This window comes from Mastigoproctus giganteus, chromosome 13, assembly GCF_048544385.1.
Source record: "Mastigoproctus giganteus isolate SK-2022 chromosome 13, ASM4854438v1, whole genome shotgun sequence".
Taxonomy (NCBI): domain Eukaryota; kingdom Metazoa; phylum Arthropoda; class Arachnida; order Uropygi; family Thelyphonidae; genus Mastigoproctus; species Mastigoproctus giganteus.
Window position 1 is genome coordinate 153954013 of NC_143587.1, and position 22383 is coordinate 153976395.

The window sequence follows — 22383 nt, forward strand, 5'->3', positions numbered from 1 at the left end:
TCAAGCTCCAACCCAAGCACGGTACTAAGTACTATAGGTTCTAATACCTCTCATGTTTGGGGTTTACATAAAAAAAATAAAAATAAATAATATTACTGGATTCTAAATTTTGCTAGTAAGGTACGCATCATATTATTACTTCACGGAGGAGAAATATCTTTTCTTTCGGTAGAACAATAACATTTAGAAAAAAGATGCTTAATCGCATTCGGGGCAAGGAAAAGAATAGAATTTAATTAAATAAAACATTGTTAAATAACAGTTTGTCGGAGGTGTATCAATTTTGTTGTGAAATTCATTAATTCACAAGAAGCTGAACCCCAATTTGTGCAGAATAGATTAATCGTAATACACAAGAGTTACCTGCTTTCTTACAAAACATTTGCTGATTACGTCTTCTTGGAATGTGTATTTAGCTTGAATTTTAAAAACAAAGAACATAGAGCTAAATTATTAGCATTAGCAGAGGCATATGATGCAAGAAAGCAAACCTGTATCAGCCACAAAAAAAAAAAAAAAAAAACCCTTCCCATTTCACCTATTCATTAACTCCAAATGTTTGTCTAGTTCTGCCTTGATTTTTATTTAGGCTGTCAACTTCTACAACGACAGATGGAAGTTTGTTCCAGCAATCGACCACCCGCTGGCTAAAGGCAAATATCTGCACATCTATTCTACAACTGCCTTTCCTCAATTTGAATTTATGCCATCTCAGGTGATTATTCTGAGCAAGAGGAAGAATCCCATCAGCATTGAGCATGCTCAAACCATTCAAGACTTTATACACCTCAATCAGATCATCTCATAGGCGCCTAATCTTCAGACATTGCAATTTGCAGAACTTAAGCCTTTCTTTTTAAGGCAACCCTTCGTTCCATTCACTAATCTTGTTGCCCTTCACTGTACTCGTACCAGCAGCTCTACATCCTTTTCAAAATGATGCCTCCAGACCTGTACACAGTACTCAAGGTGTGGTCTGACCATTGCCTTATACAAGGAGATAATCACCTCTTTATCCTTGATAGAAAAATTCCTGTATATCATTGACAAGACACCATGAGCTGTTCTTGCTGACTGTCTGCACTGCTCAGAAAACTTCATATCTGACTACACAATTACCCCCAGAATGGCGAAGCAACTCAAAAACCACAATATCAAAGGCAAAAGAGCAGTGTTCATTTCCGTCCTGCAAACAGCAAATCGACCGCAGTACACACGCAAGTTGCGGACATATTATATACATTGCAATATGGCCTAAGTTGCTGATGCTCCTAAAACCTTACAACAAAAACAAATGAAACTGGAATTTAAATAGACAACAAAACTCAGCCTTAAAAATTATACAGAGAAGTTCTTAAAATAATAGTTACGTTTCTTTCTCATAAAGCATGGACTTTCCTGTCAGAATACCCTCTCGTGTAGCACATGATTATAATATCCATCCTCTCACATCGGGTATAAAAGATTGAACTTTGAACCCCGGCAATCATGCGAGGAACCTTTATGGATTTTGTTTGGCAGTGCAGTTAAGTTAGTGTTTCCTTCCCCTTTAGTCTGTTTGCTGCTTTTTCATCCAGCAAACAGACTAAAGAACGCACGCAATTACATTATAATATACTAACGACGCCTCATAGACTTAATTGATTTGGCTTAATGCACACCTGATATCTTTGGCTGAATAACTGCGTCATTCACTAGAAAGGCCTGGTTCGAATTTTGTTCTTGATGAGGGAGACTTGAGACGAAAATAGACAAAATGATTTCAAAAATCACAGTTACAGAACAATGGAATTCAGATACCGAGTTCTTTAGTACGAATTAAATTACAGCTCATGAATTATTTCGGCAAAACTGCAATTCTAATCCTAGGAGCTAAAGAAAGTCTAATAATTGCGATATCTGAATATATCCTAAAATCAATATTCAGGCGAGGGCTATTTTAAAAGCATTTTCTAATTTAGAAACCAAGGACAAAGATTATGAAACTTTTCAACCAAAATGGATAAAAAAAAGTACTCTATTTCATCCTTAATAATTTATTCGCCGGCAACTGAAGCACGAAGCAAATTTCACCATTCCTCGTACAGAAAAATTGCAGAGGAATAAAATAGCACGAGAGCTAAGAGAGACCAAGAGTTCAGGCAAACGTATTATGGCCAAAAAAAAGATGGAAATCTATCAATTCCAACATGAAACATCATATTCACTTTGAGCACACCTATTCTACCACAAACAGTTAAATCAGAATATTTTTTATGGCAGATCTGGCCGTACCTACCAAATTCACTTAGGTGTCAAAAAAGCGGCCATTGGCAAGCAACATGCCGAGGAGACGCAATCTGCCCTCACTTTGGATCCAAAGAACATAATCAAACAGATTGTACTATCACTTCTCCTGTCTGTCCAAATTGTAAAGGAAATCATCCAGCCTTCTCCAAGACGTTTAAATTATGGAAACTTGGTAAAAAAAAAAAACAAAATACAAAGTTGGAAACCAAGTACTATATCCTGAAGGGAAAAAATCCTGTCACTTATGCCTGCACACTAGTATGTAGCTAACGTCAAAAGCTACAGAACAGCTTGTTGTCAAACAGATATCTCACTTTCTCCGAATTTCTATTGCTATGTGGTCCAGATCAATACTCTTTTCCACCAAGCCAGTTATTTCCTCACGCATAGAAAACAAACACCCCGATAACTGTAACACTTGACAAAGAGCCAATATTACAGGAACCGACTAAAACAAAGCAAGCTGTCACTAATGGCAAGAAACAATAACATTCCACCAATATGGAAATCGATGATCAAACAAATAAAAATGATAAAAAATGTTTCTTCACGCAGAAGATGACATAGATGATAATCGCCTTTTCTTCCCAAAGGAGAACAAACAAACAAAAAAAAAAAAAAAAAAAAGGACCAATAAGCAGTAAGTTAGATCAAACAACAAATTAAGTAATGGAGATCTTTATACAACGAAATTTTCAAAGTTTGAGAAGCAACTGGAAGCTTTAACAGTATAATTTGTACAGATTTAAATTTAGATGCCTTTAGGATATGCCCAAGTATCGGGATTACACCATTTATCGACGAAACAGGAGTACAAATTTACCATCTCGAGGAGGAGTTGCTATCCTCATTAGATGTAATATCCGTTCCAGATCTGTACCTCTTCAGACTTCTACAGAACATCCATATAAGGGGATGATCATAATGGGGATTACCTCATATGGATATCAGGGATCGCTTAATACAATGATTACCAACAACAACAACATCCATTTCTCAACAGGTACAACCTCTCAATATGCCCTGCCTTGCCTGAGTATCTCCAAATCCATTGAAGATATTACTGTGCACATTATCGTCATCAGCCATTTTCAATCCACTGCAGGATGAAGGCCTTTCCAGCTCCTTCTGTTTTGAGCACTGGCCATCCATTTACTACCCAAAAACTCGTGAATTTCATCTATCCATCTCCGCCTTTGTCTTCCAGGTTTTCTTCTAGCTCCTCTTGGATACCATTCTGTTATTTTCTTATTCCATCTGTCATCATGTCTTCGAGCTATGTGTCCTGCCCAAGACCATTTTAGTTCTTTAGTTTTAATAAGAATGTCCTTTGCTTGAGTTTGCTGCCTAATCCATATGTTTCTCTTCTTATCTAACAGTCTGATTCCCAATATAATTCGGTCCATTCTTCGTGGTGTAGTTCTCAGCTTCTCTTCCATTCTTTTGGTGAGTGCCCAAGTTTCACTTCCATAAGTCATGGTGGGGAGTATACATTGGTTCATTATTTTACGTTTCAGACAAACTGGGATATTGCTCTTCAGTATGTGACTATATTTCCTGGATGCTATCCATCCCAAATTTATTCTTCTCTTGACTTCCAGCCATTTATCATTATTACAGCTAATAACTTGTCCCAAATAAGTATATGACTCCACCTTTTCAATTACTGCTCCTTCAATCATTATTTCCCTTTCCGTGGCATACTTGTTCATCATTACTTTTGTTTTAGCCATATTCATCTTTAGTCCAAAATCCTTACTAACTCTGCATAACTGATTAAAATGTTCCTCTAATTCTTTGGGGTCGTGGCTTATGACCACAATGTCATCTGCAAATCGTAAATGGTTTAGGTACTCTCCGTTCACATTGACTCCTTTCTGGGACCAGTCACATCTTCTGAAAGCTTCCTCAAGGGCAGCAGTAAACAGCTTCGGAGATATTGTGTCTCCTTGTCGAACTCCTTTCTCGATTTTAAATTTGCTACTGTCTTTGTCTAGTCTAATAAAGGAGGTAGCGCTCTCATATATTTTCTTCAAAATCATAATATATGGGGTATCTATGCCTTGTCTTTCCAGTGCCCGAAACATTGCCTTATGCTGTATGGAGTCAAATGCCCTTTTCATAATCCACAAATGCCAGGCATAATGGTGTTTTATGTTCATTTGCTTTCTCCATTAGCTGTGATATTACGTGAAGGTGATCCATAGTTGAGAATCCTGTCCTAAAGCCAGCTTGCTCTTTCGGTTGATTCTCATCAAGTATTCCTTCTAATCTGTTAGTATTGACCTTGTGAACAACTTGTAGATGTGGGATAACAAGCTAATTGGTCTATAATTTCCAATTTCTGATTTATCTCCTTTCTTATGCAGAAAAACTATGATTGCATTATTCCACTGCTTAGGCGTAACACCTTTTCTAATGCACTTTGTGAAGAGCCTTGCCAGTTTTTGTGTTATGTCTCTTCCTCCCAATTTTAACAACTCTACAGTAACTTCATCTTCCCCCGGGGCTTTCTGATTCTTCATTTTCTTCAATGCATGTTCTACCTCATCAGGAAGAATATCGAGTATGTCGTATGTGTTGCTACTTTGCAATCCATCTTCCCCACTGCTGGTATCATTCCCTCGCTCCTTGTATAATTCTCTATAGTAGTCTTCTGCTATTTGAATTATGCCTTCTCTGCGTTTATAAGTACACCATCGCTATTCTTCAGTTTCAGTATCATTTGTCTTTCTGTATTACTGCTCGTGACTGCTGATTTCAATCCTTTGTTTTCCCTTAATGCTTGTTCTACTTTTCTTGTGTTAAATCTTCTTATGTCCTCTCTGAGTCTCTTTCTAATGGCTTTGCATAACTCAGTATACTCAATTTTCTCCCTGTCAGTGTTTTTCTTGCTTTTCATTTGTCGTCTTCGGTTCATCATGACAAGTGTTTCTTGACTAATTTTTTCTTTTTTGGATTTCTTTTTCCGTATAGGTTTCTTGGGCTTTATCATTTTCAGAAAGTTGTAATATTCCTCGTCGATATCTTGGTCCTGAGCAGTCTGCAGAAGCTCAAACTTGTTCTTAAGTTCCAGTTCATACTGCTTTTTCTCCTCTTCTGTTATCTCAAAGACCTCTGTATTATTTACTCGAGTCAGTTTTTTCCTTTCCTTTCCTACATCTATATCAAATGTACATCATCTTACCATTCTGTGATCACTTCCAACATTTACCTTATTCAGGACGGTAACATCATTCACAATATATCTTCTGTTAGTGAGGATGAAGTCGAATTCATTAGTTGTTAATCCATTTGGACTCCTCCATGGCCACTTTCTGTTCACCCTTTTCTTGAAAAAAGTGTTCATTACTGACATTCCTTGAGATTCTGCAAATTCCACAAGTCTTTCCCCTCTTTCATTTCTTTCACCAATTCCAAAATTTCCTGTAGTTCCCCTTTCTGCGCTGTTTTGCCTTTTTCTAACCTTAGCATTGAAGTCTCCCATAATAATAGTGTAGTGGGTTTTCTGCTCATCTAGAAGACTCTCAATTTCTGTGTACATTTCTTCAACCTCTTCATCATCATGGCTCGATGTTGGTGCATAAATCATTATAATCTTTAGCTCGAACCTCTTAGAAATCTTGAGTATTAGTCTTGACACCCTTGGTGATGTACTTTTGAATTCCAAAATGTTGTTTTTAAAATCTTTAGAAACCCAATTCCACCTTTGCTCCTTTCACTGTTTCCATTGGTTTACAGCAGATTTCCATTTGATAAACTTATAAGAGATTCATTTCTTCTTCTTGTTTCAGCCAAACCGATGATATTCCAATTCACATTTTCTAATTCCTTTTCCAGCTCTAATGTCCTGTCTTCACCGATGAGTGTTCTTACGTTATAACAGGCCAAGTTCAGTTTCCGTGCATGGCAGCCTGGTCGTACCCAGAGATTCTTAGCACCCTCTGCTTTCACTCTGATCCTCTCGCTGCCGTAAGAGGGAGAGTGAAAGCTGCTGGGGACTGAGGGTCATTTGTTTTGTCGTGCTGTCATATGCTGGAGGGTTTGGTCTTTTCCTCTTCACGCTGACCAGGCGTCTTGAAGGGAACCACTCTACACGTTTGTTGCCACATAAGTGACGTAACAGGGCTTGCCATCGAGAAGGTGTGCATGAGTGGATTTTAGGGAAGCAGGCCAACGGGACTTCTCCTAAATCTTCTGTAATAGAGAGATATTGGATCCATCAGTGTTTTAGGCTGAGTGTCTGATAACACACAGGATACCTGTTCCCCTCTAAGACCCTTTGCTTACTGTGCACATGACTGATTAAATATTACCAACTTTTACTGCAATACTAGCAAAATCTCGAAATAACAGACCACCAGTAGAAATAGCTTCCTTGGCAGATTGAGGAAGATTAAAGCTTGGAATCGATTCTGAAAATATCCCACTACAGAGAACCTCATCAATTACAAGCGAATCAAATAGTTACTAGGAAAGCTAAAGAAGGTTCTATGAAAAAAATTCGCCTCCTTTATTACGAAGGTTTGCTTACTCTATTACTATTACCTCACAGATCCTAGGCTAATCTGGAGACGAATGCAGGCTTTGAATGGCAAATATTAAAGGAATCCCTCGTTGATCCTTCGCTGAAGCAATAGTAATCTACCTTCCCCTGCTGAAATAGCAGAAGCCTTAGCTGATTCTTCTACCTATGACTCATATTTTCAGAATATTAAAGCTCATACAAACGGCGTAAGATCAATTCTGCTGCCACTACTTTCTACAAATACAGCAAACCTTTAATAGAAGATCTCAATGAATCCATAAGTAATTTCCCTCTGCAGGGCCGCATGGCATATGTTACATCATGTTGCAACATCTGAATGACAAAGCCTTAAACTCCCTACTGCTTTTCTATAATCTGATCTCCAGGGAAAGCGATTAATCATTATTTTGGTGTCATTCACTTTTGTTAGCCTTTCCAAAACCAGCAAAAGATCCGACTTTGCTAAATAATTATAGGCCAATCACGCTTACTAGCTGCTTAGTCAAGACTAGACAAATTGTACATCGGACTCTGACGAATTTTATAATCACAAAACATCATGAGATCATAAGCACGACTTCAAAAAAAAAAAAAAAAACGGATCCACTTTAGATATCCAAATCAGAGTTGAGACTAACATTCAAAATGCTTTTGTAAAGAAATATCTGGTGATAGTGTCACTGGATATTGAGAAAGCCTGTCATACCACAGAGAGATATGACATACTTCAATACTTGCACAATTTTGGCTTCAGAGGATACTTGCCCAGCTGCACCAAAGCAGATCAGTTGAGAAAGTATGGAGGGCAAGTTCTATAATGTAGAAAGAAAACTTTCCCCATTATAGAGCTTGCCCTCCATTCGTACGAACTACTTGCAAAAACCAAACATCCTTAGATCAATAGCTACACATTGGGGTGCAGACAGAGAATATCTACTACATTTATGAAGAATATTAATCAGATGACGGATAGATTATAGTTCTCCAGTGTATTTCTCAACCAGGAAGACCGTATTATAACGTTTCAGTACTCTCCAGAACTTCTCAATATTTTTGGACAGCCATTTCAGCTTTTTAAAACCCCGCCAGTGCAAAGTTTGTATATAGAAGCAAATGAATCCCACTCTTTCACAGGGGGCAAATCCCTTTATGAGTAAATAAGTCTTCCCACACATCCCAGTTGGAAATGTCTGTATGATTCCCAGTGGTTTACTTTTTAGCGAAAACTTAGTGAACCGCAACCTGCAGATCTTCGACTTGAAGAACTCTTACGTGTGGAATTTGAATTTAAATCACATTCACAACGATACCGATACCCCTGATCCACCTTGAAAAAGACTGATCCCTCACTGTGATCCATCCCTTATCCATTGGAGTAGGAGTGCACTACCATATCATAACTTTTATCGGCTGAATGCTTCGCAAGCCTCAGAGAATCCAGATAAATATAAAATATACAGAGATGGTGCCAAATCTGACAAATGGTGTCATTATCTCTTGAATGCAGTATACTTACAGCTGAGTTATTTCTATTCTAATTAGCTTTGGTTAAAATACGTAATCCCTTATGACCTGAAGTAATCTAAACAGACTCCCTTAGTGCAATGTCAATTATACAAAATAACTTCCATGTTTCTCATCCAGAACTAAAAAATATTCGGCCTCAACTTCACTACTTTCAAGATTACGAAATGGTAATAACTTTTTTTCTGGATAACAAGACACTCTGTATACAAGGGAATGAATAAGCAGATAGTACAGATAAATAGACTACAGTGCACTTCGCTTTCATATTAGAACACAGTACGATAGGCATGCAGATATGGAATGTAGAAATAAACTTCGCTAAATCAAACGTGAACCAAAAATATAGATATCCAGTTCCCGGCGAGAGGATGTTATTTTAACAAGATTGCCTATTACCTATACACATCTTATCCACTTTTATTTGCTCATGGGCGAAAGCCCTCCTCAGTGCTCTTTATGTCAAACATAGCTCAATTGGAAGACAAAATGGAAGACTGCTGTACAAATTGGAGAGGTATTGCATTAAGGGTAAGTTCCTACATTGGATAAAGGGATGGTTGAGTAGGAGACGACAGAGAGTGGTAATCAATGGACACTGCTCTTCATGGACAAATGTTATTAGTGGAGTTCCCCAGGGTTCGGTCCCATTGTTTTGTGTATTTATCAATGATATTGATGAAGGTATATCAGGATTAATGCCCAAGTTTGCGGTTGATACAAAGGTTGGCAGGGTTGTTAACGACAGTAAAGACAGTATGGTACTCCAACTGGATCTAGATAATTTTGGCAAATGGGCTGAGAAGTGGCAACTGAAGTTTAACATTGACAAATGCAAAGTACTCCATATGGGTAGCAGCAACCCAAGAGAAACGTACCAACTGTGTGGTACTACACTCAGGGAAGTGGAAAGTGAAAAACCTGGAGTAATTGTGTAGTCAAATATGAAGTTTGTTGAGCAGTGCAGACGGGCTGCCAGGGCAGCTCATGGAGACTTGTCAATGATATATAGGAATTTTGCTGACAAGGAGGTGATTACCCCGTTGTACAAGGCAATGGTCAGGCCACACCTAAAGTACTGTGTACAGGTCTGGAGGCCTCATTTTAGGAAGGATGTAGAGTTGCTAGAACGAGTACAAAGAAGGGCAACAAGATTGGTGAGTGGAACAAAAGGTTGGTGTTACCAAGAGATGCTTAAGTTCTGCAAGTTGCAGCGCCTGGAAAGTAGGCACCTGCGAGGTGTCTGATTGAGGTGTATAAGGCCTTGAATGGGTTGAGCAAGCTGAATGCTGATGGAATTCTTCCTCTTGCTCAGATTAAGAATCTGAGGGGACATAGATTCAAATTGAAGAAAGACAGTTGTAGAATAGATGTGCCGAAGTTTGCCTTTAGCCAGCGGGTGGTTGGTTGGTTGGTGGAACAGACTTCCATCTTTTATTGTGGAAGTTGATAGCCTATATAAACTTAAGGCTGAGCTGGACAAACATTTGAAACGAACGGATGAGTGAAATTGGAAGTTTTTATTTGAGTGATGCTGCATAAGCTTGTTTTCTTGAATCGTATGCCTCTACTAATGCTAATGCTAATTTGCTGAATTAATACACCTGAGTTACTGCATTAAACCAAGTTCCCACTATTCTCTTCATTCAGAATTTAAGAGATTCACGAATTTATTTTCAGAGGATAGCTATTGAAGTAAATTTAAAACGAGAAAAATGGGCAATTTTTAGGGTTCTGTATGGTGTAGTACTAGTTTTCATAAATATCAGCAGCTTTTGGAGTAGTACGATGATTCGAATACCTATCCTTCCATAAAATGTTGAAATCTTGATTTCAAGTCCCGTCAAAATGGTAGAAATCTTTACGGGATTTTTTTCACATTGTGGCCGAGTTAGACGGTCTTGGGAGAATGTTACACTGTTTTGTGTATTTCACCAACTTGAGTTTTGTAACAGAAAACAGGTAAACCGTAATTTAGAGTTTACTCATTACACGGTTTCGTATCCTTAGGTGCCATGGCACAAACAGACAAACAAACAAACTTTTTTTTTCAGTTATTAGACTTTCTACAGCAAAAAGAGGAAATTTTCAAATTAACATTGCCCAAAATGCACAAGCATTGTGGAGAAGTATCGTTAGGTGTGGTTTCACTCGGATTTCTTTGATTACAAAGCATTCCGGATACAAACATACTCTTCGATGCCAAGGAAATCACTAAATGTCGATATCAAGAGGATATGCAGCCCCAAATTCCGATTATCCATAATTGCATGACCTCCATTAGATCATGTTTCAAACATGACCTAATGGAGGACCAAATTTGGTAGTTATGCACTTTGAAGAATGTGGAAGAGAAGGGCCACAGGATCAGTGCTTCTCATCCTATTAGACGAGGAGGGAGTTAATTGTGAAGCTCTGGAACTAGAATGGAAGTAATATCCACGAACTTCTCGAGCAGCGAATAGCTGAGAGGTTCGTGGACATCATATGGTTTCAGAAAAATAATGGAACTGGTCGAGGAAACATGTATATGTATAATTGTGGTTGGGTGGCTCCTAGACTAACGTCCATCTCCACCTGTGATACTGTCTTATTTATCCCATAGCCACCAAGGGGCAGTCGATGCCTGGGCAACTGCTGCCTGGTGCCCACCCCAGACACAAGGAGGCGGGCCTTAATTCTACTGTATGTGAAACCACTAGTCCCGCACCCATCCTAAGTAGTGCAATACAGGTGGGTGCAGCTTCCCGCATTTGGGCTACGCAAACCCAAGTGGCAGCAAAAAAAAAAAAATAAAATAAAATAAATAAATAATAATAATAATGGTAAAAGAATAAATATAAAATAGTTTAAAAAATAAATATAAAACAGATAAAAAATAAATATAAAATAAAGTTAAAAAATATATAAATATATTTAAAAAAATAATAATAATAATAAATAAATAATCATCCTGCACCAGAATACAACAACAAATAGCATGGCCCACAAAAAAAAAAAAAGAAAAGAAAGTACAGTTAAAATACCAATCTATCAAAACAATTTACAATCTAGTTACAGAAATCATAACTAAATTGGATTTTCTTCTCTTAAAAACATTAACAACGTTTTCTTGCAAGGCTAAATAAGATATTTGACTTTTAAATATGCGTTCTCATTACCACTTGCAAAAGTATCAATTAAATTAATGCATTAAATTAATTCTGAAATCAGAGTACAATACGCAATCATAGAGAACATGATACCATGTCTCAAAAGTTTCACATTGGCATGTTGGTTCATTGACAAGACCAAAATAAAATAATTTGCGATTCAGAGAGCATAATCACATAATCCAGTGATTAAATAAGACAACTCCATTAAAAGGTAAAACCATTTGCCAATTTTCTTATCAATAGCAAACTCTACCCTTGGTATAAACATCAGTGTAACCTCGCCAGTTTCACTCGTCCCATCTCAACTGCCAAATATCCAGTAACAATACACCTGCAATCACTGGAATTGCATTAGTAGAAACAGTTCTACCAACCATCAACATAACCAGTATCATAGAACGCTGAATAAATAATAACTTTTGTCTAAATTTCACAATGGCTGGACGGGCATATATTGATGCAAAACTGATGCCCCATAAGACACTATGGGCAAAAATACAGCTTTATAGTATAAAAATAAAACTCTTTTATTTAAACCCCACTCTGATCTAGTTATGCGAATGATTGCAGAACTATATTTCTTAATTTTATCAGCCAAATAATTTAAATGAGGATTCCCAAATATTTTACAAATGAGACCAAGGGGATCTGCACATCATTAATTATAATTTTAGAACCATCATGACTGTTTTCTTAGTGGAAATCCTTAACTTGTTGGAAAACCACCCATGACTGCAAACATTTTAATATAATATCAGCTCTAAATTCAAGTTCCATCCTAGATTTCCCAGGGACACACAAAAGAAGATCATCCACAAATGCTACATTGTGAACATATAGAATGTCTTGCTCCAACCATTGATTTAAATCTAAATTCCAAAATAGAGGACCTACAAAGACCCCTGGGGATAGCCTCTATTAATTAATTTGTCAAATTGCAAATGTTGAGATTTTAGTATAATTTTCCTATCCTGGAAATGATTTTGAAAGACCCTGCACAATAAAATAGGACAATGCAAGAGACGTATGCTCTCATGCCAGACACGATCAAACGCCTTCAAAATCTATAAATATACAAAGTACGTATTTACTAGGTGATTGCTTGCAATATGACATAAAGTCATTAATAGCATCTTCAGCTGACTTATTTTGTGATGATTTCAGAGGGATGCAGGGAGCATCCCTCTGAAATCATCAAATTATGTAATCTTAAGTTCGATAATCTTTTAAATATTGTCCCAAATTTGATAACAAGGATATTGGGCCTTAGGGTCATGCTTCCCAGATTTGTGTAATAACTTCAAGAGTGGATCTGCGTATATTATTCGCTGGATGAAAAATCCGAGTTTCCGGAAACGTAAACTAAGAAACCTTCGCCTGAGACTGACTAACTTGGCCACGTTGTGAAAATTGCTCAAAAAAATTTCTCGCTCATTGAGAGAATTCAAACTAAAGCCTATTATACCCGATGTGGGAAGATGGTGATTATAGCCACTCTCTATGTTTGTTTATGTGTCTGCTATGTTAACCCCTGGCCTACCTAGCAGCATCAAGCAACAACAAGGTATTTTGTCATCTGCATAAATATAATGCGAAAAAGTTCCACAAAACATATCCATAAAAAAACTACAAATTCATATTTTTTTACCAAATTCGAGACATTGTCAGAACTCTCTTAAACTCTACCCCTATAAAACTCGAAGAATCGCAATAATCTACAACCTCACCGTGAGCTCCGTTGCTACCATCCCTAAAAAAATCAACAAATACGGAGTTCGAGCATAACTAAAATGAAAGTCACGGGATAAAACATCTGCAAGTATTCCCAATTGAAACATTACCAGGTCCTCCTCAGAAACCATTCGAAGGAGTAATACAGGCGGCGAAGATGTACGCTACGCCATAAGAGCATAAAGAAGCACATGTGTACCCCTAAGGGGGCAACAACACCTGGGTAAAGGCAGCAGCGAAATTGTTGCCTTTTCAACCCGATCTCACTAGTCAACTACTTCGCCTTTTAATGCAAAGAATCTGAGCACCTACAACTGCAAGCTGTTTATTTGCTAAATATTGTAGAATACAAATTTTGGCTCCCCCAAGCGAGATTTTCACACATCCTGTCACCCTTTTATAAAAGAAAATAAGTTCTGTTTACGTTCCACTCCACACGTGGGTCACAAGAGTTTAGTTATTTTACAAGAATATTATCATTAATTGTATTTAGCCGGCACCTAGGTTCGAACCATGATTAAGTTCAAATTCATCTACTACTGAACTCGCTTTGACCACTCGGTTGATCAACTCCGAAGTCCCAGTATTGCATTACACTTAAAAATATATGGAAATCAAGTTCTTCGCGATTATAAAAGCTGTCAATCAATATTTTTATAAACGATTGAAGGCCTTACCACTAAGAAGTCACGACGACGCTTTCAAATATTACCTCTTGTAATCAGAAGGGGTTTCGCCTATCAGTATCCCTGATTAATGCAGTAATTCTGTTCGGCGAGACAAATTAATATTACGCCTTGCAAAAAGGGGCCATAACGTATAAGAGAAAACCCCCTGAATCAATTATTCCCAATAAAATTTCTGGACACGATCGTCACAAATTGATTACCGCAGATAAAACTGTAATTAAAGCAAAAGGTTAGTGTTCCAAGAAGGATTAAGCGTAATCCATCATTTCTGTGTAGCGGCAACCCCAGATCTTTATTCAGTGGTGTGCACTAATTGACGACACCTTCCATCAACGTGGACTAATCTGTCTAGATTGGTGTTCTAATTTTACGTATTGGGTCATTTGTTTTCTTGTCGACCAGCGCCGCTTCGCTGCATGGAGCACCTCGCGTATTTAATGTCAGGAGACGTGCAGTCACCTTGTAAGTTAAGATAAATATTTAAAATATCTCTCCTTTTACTTATTTCCCGTCCGATGTACGTGTTTATTAAACAGAAAACTAATTTATTTGCCTCAAATTCTTTCCACGTTTGTGATTCGCTTGCAGGTCGCGTGCAGCGTGTTCAAAATTACGGAACGAGTTTTTTGTGCCAAATGTTTTAATGATGCCAAACATTAACGATGAGCATGATCGAGCGATTTACGTAACTGAACGATTAATAATCGAGAGAGTTCAATAATCGAAATAATCGAATGAATCATTCGGATGATGTGAGTATGGTCGAAATGATCGAAAAATCATTCGAATGATGTGAGTATAATGAAAATGATCGAATGATTTGCTATAATGGAAATATTGGAATGATTTGCTATAATCAAAATAATCGAATGATTTCATATAATCAAAATAGTATCGAATAATTTGCTATAATCGAAAAAATATTGCATGATTTCTATAATCGAAATAATATCGAATGATTTGTTATAATCAAAATAATCAAACGATTTGCTATAATCAAAATAATCAAACGATTTGCTATAATATAAATAATATCGAATTTCTATACTTGAAATAATATTGAATGATTTTCTATAATCAAAATAATGGGATAATTTGCTATAATTGAAATAATATCCACTAATTTGTCATAATCGAAATAATATCGAATGATTTGCTATAATCAGAATAATCGAATGATTTGCTATAATCAAAATAATCGAATGATTTGCTATAATATATCGAATTTCGAATATATCGAATTTATAAATAATATCGAATTTCTATACTCGAGAAATAATATTGAATGATTTTCTATAATCAAAATAATGGAATAATTTGATATAATCGAAATAATATCAAATAATTTGTCATATTCAAAATAATATAGAATGATTTTTCATAATCAAAATAATCGATTGATTTGCTATAATATAAATAATATCCAATTTCTGTAATTGAAATATTGTTGAATAATTTGCTATAATCGAAATAATGGAATAATTTGCTAAAATCGAAATAATGGAATAATTTGCTAAAATCGAAATAATATCGAATAATTTGTCATAATCGAAACAACATCGAAATGATTTGCTATAATCGAAATAATATCAAATAATTTGTCATAATTGAAAGAATATCGAATGATTTCCCATAATCGAAATAATATCGAATGATTTCCCATAATCGAAATAATATCGAATGATTTTCCATAAGCAGAATAATATCAAATGATTTTCTATAATCCAAATAATATTGAATGAGTTGCTTTAATCAAATGATTTACTATGATAATCGAAATGATCGTTTATGATTCCTGGATTATACCCATCAGTACCAAATACTCCTTAACCAGCAAAATGCTTTAAAGGTCATGCGCCACTTTATTAACAAAATCACGTTTGGCGTCGTAACTTCTACCAAGTTTTAAAACCCTCATTAACAACTTATAAACTTACAGCTACTGTAACTTTAAAATTTACAGTAATTTTTATACCCGGAATGTATTTCATCAATCAGCATAAACAGAAAACTGCACACACCTGTCCTTACTGAAGGACAAATCCAAAAGCTGATACGTGCGATTGTTCTGAAAAGTAAGATTCACTAAAGCCGCACCATTCGTTGCTATAGTTACAAGTTTTATTCTCGGCTAATCCAGAGAGAGAGAGAAAGAGAGAGAGAGAGAATTATTTGCCACTTGACGCGAAATGGTGGGTGGAAGCGACAAGGCAGCCACCAAGCGGCATTATGATTGTACTCAACTAGTTCATTGTAAATCAAAAGAAGTAAAAAAAAAAGGACTGAGTCATCACGTACGTGGGACAGAGAACTACTCCACTGAAGAATGCTTTTATACGAAAAGCAATTTTCCCTTCATGAAACGGTGATAATTGTTTGTGTAAAATTAAAAGGGAGCTCCATTTATTTATAAATGAGCTCGCAATATTGGACATTTCTCGCTTCATTTTACCAAAGAGATGATTCATAATTCAATATTCTACATTTGGCGTTAATAAACTGCAGGCAGATGTCGAGAAACGAATCACGTGGACGTCGGCGGACGCACCAAGTTCGGAAAGGTTAATGGCGCAACAAAGCCGGAGTAGAATTGCGATTTTCATAAAATGGAAAGATAGAGACGAAAGGAAATTGAGGAATTAAAAAAGTACAAAATGAAATTGTTGCATCAATTACAGAGCCATCAGTGGATGCACAACGCAGAATATCAGGGCGTAGCAACCAAGGATGGTTATACCTTACATTGCAAACAGTCTCGTTCGCTAGACGCTGCTACATTGAGATAAACAAAAAACTCGTTTAAGATACAAAGATCCAGTCAGAGGGAAGCAATTAGTTTTCGGGTTCCAAACACTAATATGCAAATTTCATACAACTTTAATAACATTGGAAAAGTTACTTATATTTTTAAGGCAGCCTTTACACAATGTTTTTAAACTGCGACAATTCTAGAGGGCGGGTTGTCTGTCTCCACGCGGAAACCCTACTACTGACTGAAGAAAAACAAGTGTTTGGCGCAAAATCGACCAACAAAAGCAACTTAATACACTTTAAAGGTTTTGTGTCGCTGATGAGTTTAGTCCACCTATCTGGGAATATCAGAAGATGTATTAAGAAAAGCTGGATAACAGCTTTTCTTAATAAATCGTCTCTCTCTCCCTCAAAAGCTGGTAGGTCAAGGATGCAGTCGAGTTCTCATATCTACCCATTACAATCTAAAAGTTTTTCAATTGTAGATCAAGTAAGTGATGCAAATTCAAATGAGCACAAAGCAGGTGGTGATGATAGGCAAATATGGATGGTTTCAGACACGTCTGATCACGTATCAACAGTTCGATTTTGCACGGACACCAAGAACGCAAGTGACCATTCATTTGGGTGGAAAGAGATTCAAGATCACACTCCACCGCAAGGGTCTAAACAACAAAAATGGAAGACATTTGGCCCTAAATGTTAGATGACACGGGGGATGACAGGTGAATGGCCATTGTGTTTAATACACTACTGTTATGGGCAGAATCCCTTTAGATTCTGTGTGGGCCCCTTATAATAAGAGGTTGGTTCAAAAAAGATTTTTCACCCAGAAGTAGTTGTGAGATTTTTTTTGTTCGATAACTTGAAATCCCTATAGCAACCACACGAATTTCGGTTTCGGTCTGACAATTCTTTTTTTTTTTTTTTTTGGACTTTGCAGCGCTGAATGAAGTGCAGTGTCACAATGGATAAAGTGGAATACAGATCAATGATTCGGGTCCTCTTTCTGCAAGGGAAAACCTCCAAAGCAATGCAAGATGAATGGTCCCTGTTTGTGGAGAAGACTGTCCAGGTTACAATGTTTTTTCCCATTGGTAAAAACAATGAAAATGTGGAAGATACTCATAATGAAGAGATTCCAGGACGCCCATCAACTACTGTAATAGAAGAGTCTTCTCCACAAACAGGGACCATTCATCTTGGATTGCTTTGGAGGTTTCCCCTTGCAGAAAGAGGACCCGAATCATTGATCTGTATTCAACTTGGATATTGAATTGATCTGATAAAACTTGGATTCATCACTATGATCCCGAAACTAAAAAAATGTCAAAACAATGGAAACATGCAGTTTCCCCCTCCCAAAAAAAAAAAAAAAAAAAAAAAAGGGGAAGGTGTAACCAAGTGCTGGCACTGTGATGCTCTCATTTTTTTGGGGGATTAGCATGGTGTAATACTAACAGATTACCTTCAAAAGACTGTACTGTGAAGGCGAAGTGTTCCAACCTCCTGTTTAAAGCTACATGCTGTTATAAAAGAAAAAAGATGTTCGTGTACTAATAATGTTACGCATAGGTAATCTGGGCTTTACAACGACACAATGGGAAGGAGTTTGTGATGAGACGCTTGTCAATCATTCGGTCCTAAAGAGATTGTGCAAAGCTCGTGAGGTAGAAATTTTCCCCAGCATGGTCTGTGCTTGTTACAGAGTATACTTTTTCTATAGAGTATACACTTCAGGAGAAAAGATGGAAAATATTTGCTGAGGCAGTTGATCAGAAAACTGTTAGTTTGGGGAAGGGCTACACAGATTAATAATTCAATTACCACGACTGAGGTGAATTTGTTGTTTCATTGCTTATGTTGTGATGCGGTAGCCTGCAAATCTGGAGGTTGGCAGTATTACAAGGTTTTCTAGGAGTTCGCAAGGGCTAGCAATTGCGTGGGTTGTGCAAGAGTTATTAAAAACAAGGACAGGTACATATTTACTCGCTTATACTTAAAGTATAGAAAATAAATTTGATGAGTTTGAAATATTGGTTCAGTCATCTCAAATGGCATTACAGATATAACAGAAACATGTTATCACGTCGACATTGGGGATGCAGAGTTTGAATATGGGAATTAAAATACGTACAGAAAGGACAGACAAAGTGTGTTACAAACCAATGAATATAAATAACAACTAAGGCAGAGTGGAGCAGCGAATTAGAATGTCTTATTATGAGGAATTTTAACTGTCCAGGTACCGCTTGGAACTTGTGGGTTGGCAGCTCATTCAGTAGCAAAACGTTTCTTTATTTTCTGGTTGACTTAGACAATATCGTGCCATATATACATTTTGTTTGCAAACTATATGTTCTATGGTCGATTTTCATGTTTTCCGGGAGAAAAAACCATGCCACCTTCGATTAAGACCTGCTAACGTATGAAAAAGCCCCATAAAAGATCCTCGCGTCTTTGATGAGATTCGAACTCAAGTCTTTTTCGTCCAGCGTGGAGAGGACGATGATTATATCAACTGTGCTACCTGCGAAGGCACAAATGAAGGCAGTTGTTATTCTTGATCAGGCTATTAATCATAATTAATCATCATGTATAAAGAATCTTCAAATGAAGGAACCTCAGGTGGCGGTGATCATAATGTATTGAAATGGGATTTATTTAAAAAATTAATTACTGTCAACGGCAAAGGGAATGGATTTTGTTTTCATTATAACGGGCTCAGAATTTTTTAAACTCTTTCAATGGATCAACTGACATTGAAAAGTATAAACGTATTTCTGACCGCTTTATATTGGTCTAAATCTGTATGAAGATTTAGACCAAAATGGATATCAGATGAATTGATGAGCTTAGTGGCAAAGAATAAAAAATACATGGAATTATTATGAACTATCCACGAGTACAGGGTTTTATAATAAGTACAACTAGTGTAAAATCAACTTACTCAAAGGATTAGGACAGGCTAAGCTAGATTAAAAAAAAATAAAAATAAAGTGCAGCCATTATCAACCCACTGCAGGATGGAAGCCTCCTCAACAATTCATGCTGAGGGAAATGGACCATAATCTGCCACGCTGGTCCAGTGCGGGTTGGCAGATCGACCGTATTCAGCAGTCAGGGGCTTGAACCCCGGTCTACTCAAAGAGCGTGTGCTACTGCACTCCCGCTCCTGCCCACTCGGCTACGGAAGCTAGATTATGGCTCTCAAACAGTACAAATAGGCACAGGTTGTACTATTTTAGAACATGAATTTGCTAGTGTAGAACAGCTAGTGTATAAACTCGCTGCGTCTACTCTACCACACAGACTGGAAGGAGTCCGAGTAGTGCGAGTGCAAGGGGCATTGTCCAGGCCACGTTATGTCAGGTAACTGGGTATATTCTTGCCATGTGTACGTCACATCCAAAAATTTCATTACTTCATACACCATGTCTTCACTACCTTTTCTTACGACTTAATACATCTCGACTTGACAAATTAATAGAACAAACTTATCTGCGAAAATATCTAAACCTCTCAAACACGTCCTCGTTCATTTCAAAAATATACGTGGTCTCAGTTCTAATCTCAGTGATATCTGTTTCCACTTGCAGCCTGCTAAACCTCATGTACTTTTTCTGACAGAATCTCAGACACAAATAGTTACTGATTAATTCAACCAATGCCCATCTCAGTTGTACTTAGAAGTATTCTCTTATGATTCGCTGTATGATTCCTTTTGCTTCAGCTGCCAATGTGCCATTAAACATCAAACCAACCAACCAACCAACCAACCAACCAACCTTTCGCTTCAAAGGTGGTACTTGTGCATATGTCAGTTTTGATATTCCCCGTCGGAGACTTAGTAATTTGGAATCTCCTCTTTTCGATCTTCTCTGGCTTAAAATCTTTCTACCTCAATCTGCCAAATTATTGCCTCCATCGTTCTCCCAACTCCACTAATCACTTGTAACTCTTTGACTACTTCTCTTTGCAACTTGACTTTCTCCAGTCCAACTTTCCTAACAGTGAGGAAATTTTCCTTGGTGATTTTAATGTTCACAACTGCAGCTGGTTCCATTTTCTAGTCACACCGACCTAGCATGTCGAGATGCTGAGGCTTTTGCAATTACTAATGACGTCGCACAGAATTTTCATTTACCACCTAGAATACCAGACAATCGTAACCATATAGCCAACATTCTTGATATTTTCCTAAACAACCGTTCTAAGTACACAGTCGAGGTGAGTGGTCCTTTATGTACTTCAGTTCACAACTTGGTGACGGTCTTCTCTCCAATGGAGCCTTTCTCATGTGGCCATTCTCAACTTCTTGTTGTTTGGCATTACAACAATGCAAAATGGGGTGATCTGCAATATTTCTTTTCGTCTTTTCCTTGGTCGGATTATTGTTTCAAATCTTCTATTGTCAAAGTTTGCTCATATCGTATCAGTGAAATCATTCTTGAAGGGAGTCTGCGCCGGTAACATAGTGGTATCGTCACCGTCTCCCCACACTGGGTGGAAAAGGCCCGGGTTCGAATCCCGTCGATGACGCGAGGAACATTAATGGGCTTTTTTCACTCCGTGGCTGAGTTATCGGTCTCAGGCGTAAATAACAAGGTTTCCTCCCGCAGAAACTGGTGTTTTTACATCCCGCAAAACAGGCAAATCGACCAGAGAACACACGCAATTTACAGACACAAATAGCGTTTATGTAAGAAATTACGGGTGACCTTAATATATTTTTTTATTCTTGAAGGGATGAAATTCTTTATTCCACACCCCGCCTTATAAAATCTCCTCCTTTATCTAAACCTTGGTTTTCCAATAAATGTGCTAAGGCTGTTCAAGAGAAGAACATTGCATATCGTAATTGGCTTGTACCCTAATCTCCAGATTCATTTTCTGCCTACAACAAAGCTCGCAACAATTGTAACGCAGAATCAGTCCAAACTAGATTTCGAACAGACAAGCTAAGAGTAGAAAACTTGCTTCTCGTCCAAATGGTAGTTGAGCATTCTTATCCATTTACAAAGCTGTTGGGCGCAACTTATGCCCATCTCTGTTCCCACCTCTGTCAAAACCACCTGGTTTTGACAGTTGGTTTTGAATGGAGTACACTCCAATGGAGTACAAGACATTGAATGGAGTACGCTACATTCAATGCCTCCTGTGGTCTTCCATGAAAAGTAGGTCAGAAGGATTTTGAACAATCTCGATACTAAGAAAGCTCCTGGCCCTGAGATATTTTCCACTTGTTCTCGAAACCTGTGCTCCTGAGCTTACTCATGTTTTATAGAGATTTGGAAATTTGCTCATATCCAAGCAATTCCTAAAAATGGTGACAAATCCCTTCCATCCAATTATCGTCCCATTGCACTTACTTCTACTCTTTCTAAAGCAATGGAAAAATCAATTAACCGCCAACTCTTAAACTAACTGGAAACCTTCCATCTGATCACTGATCGCCAGTATGGATTCCACCAGTGTCGATCCGCTAGTGATGTTCTGGCTTATGTTACTCATTTATGGACAAATTCAATGGAAACGTTTGGTGAAGCTCAAGCAGTTGCTCTTGACATTTCAAAAGAATTTGGTCGTGTTTGGCGTAAAGGTCTTCTAAATAAGCTTCCATCTTATGGTTTACCGAATGTGCTTTTTTTTTTAAATTGGGTATTCAATTGTCTCTCTGACCGCTCACTTCGGTTGATGGTACATGGTTCTCTAA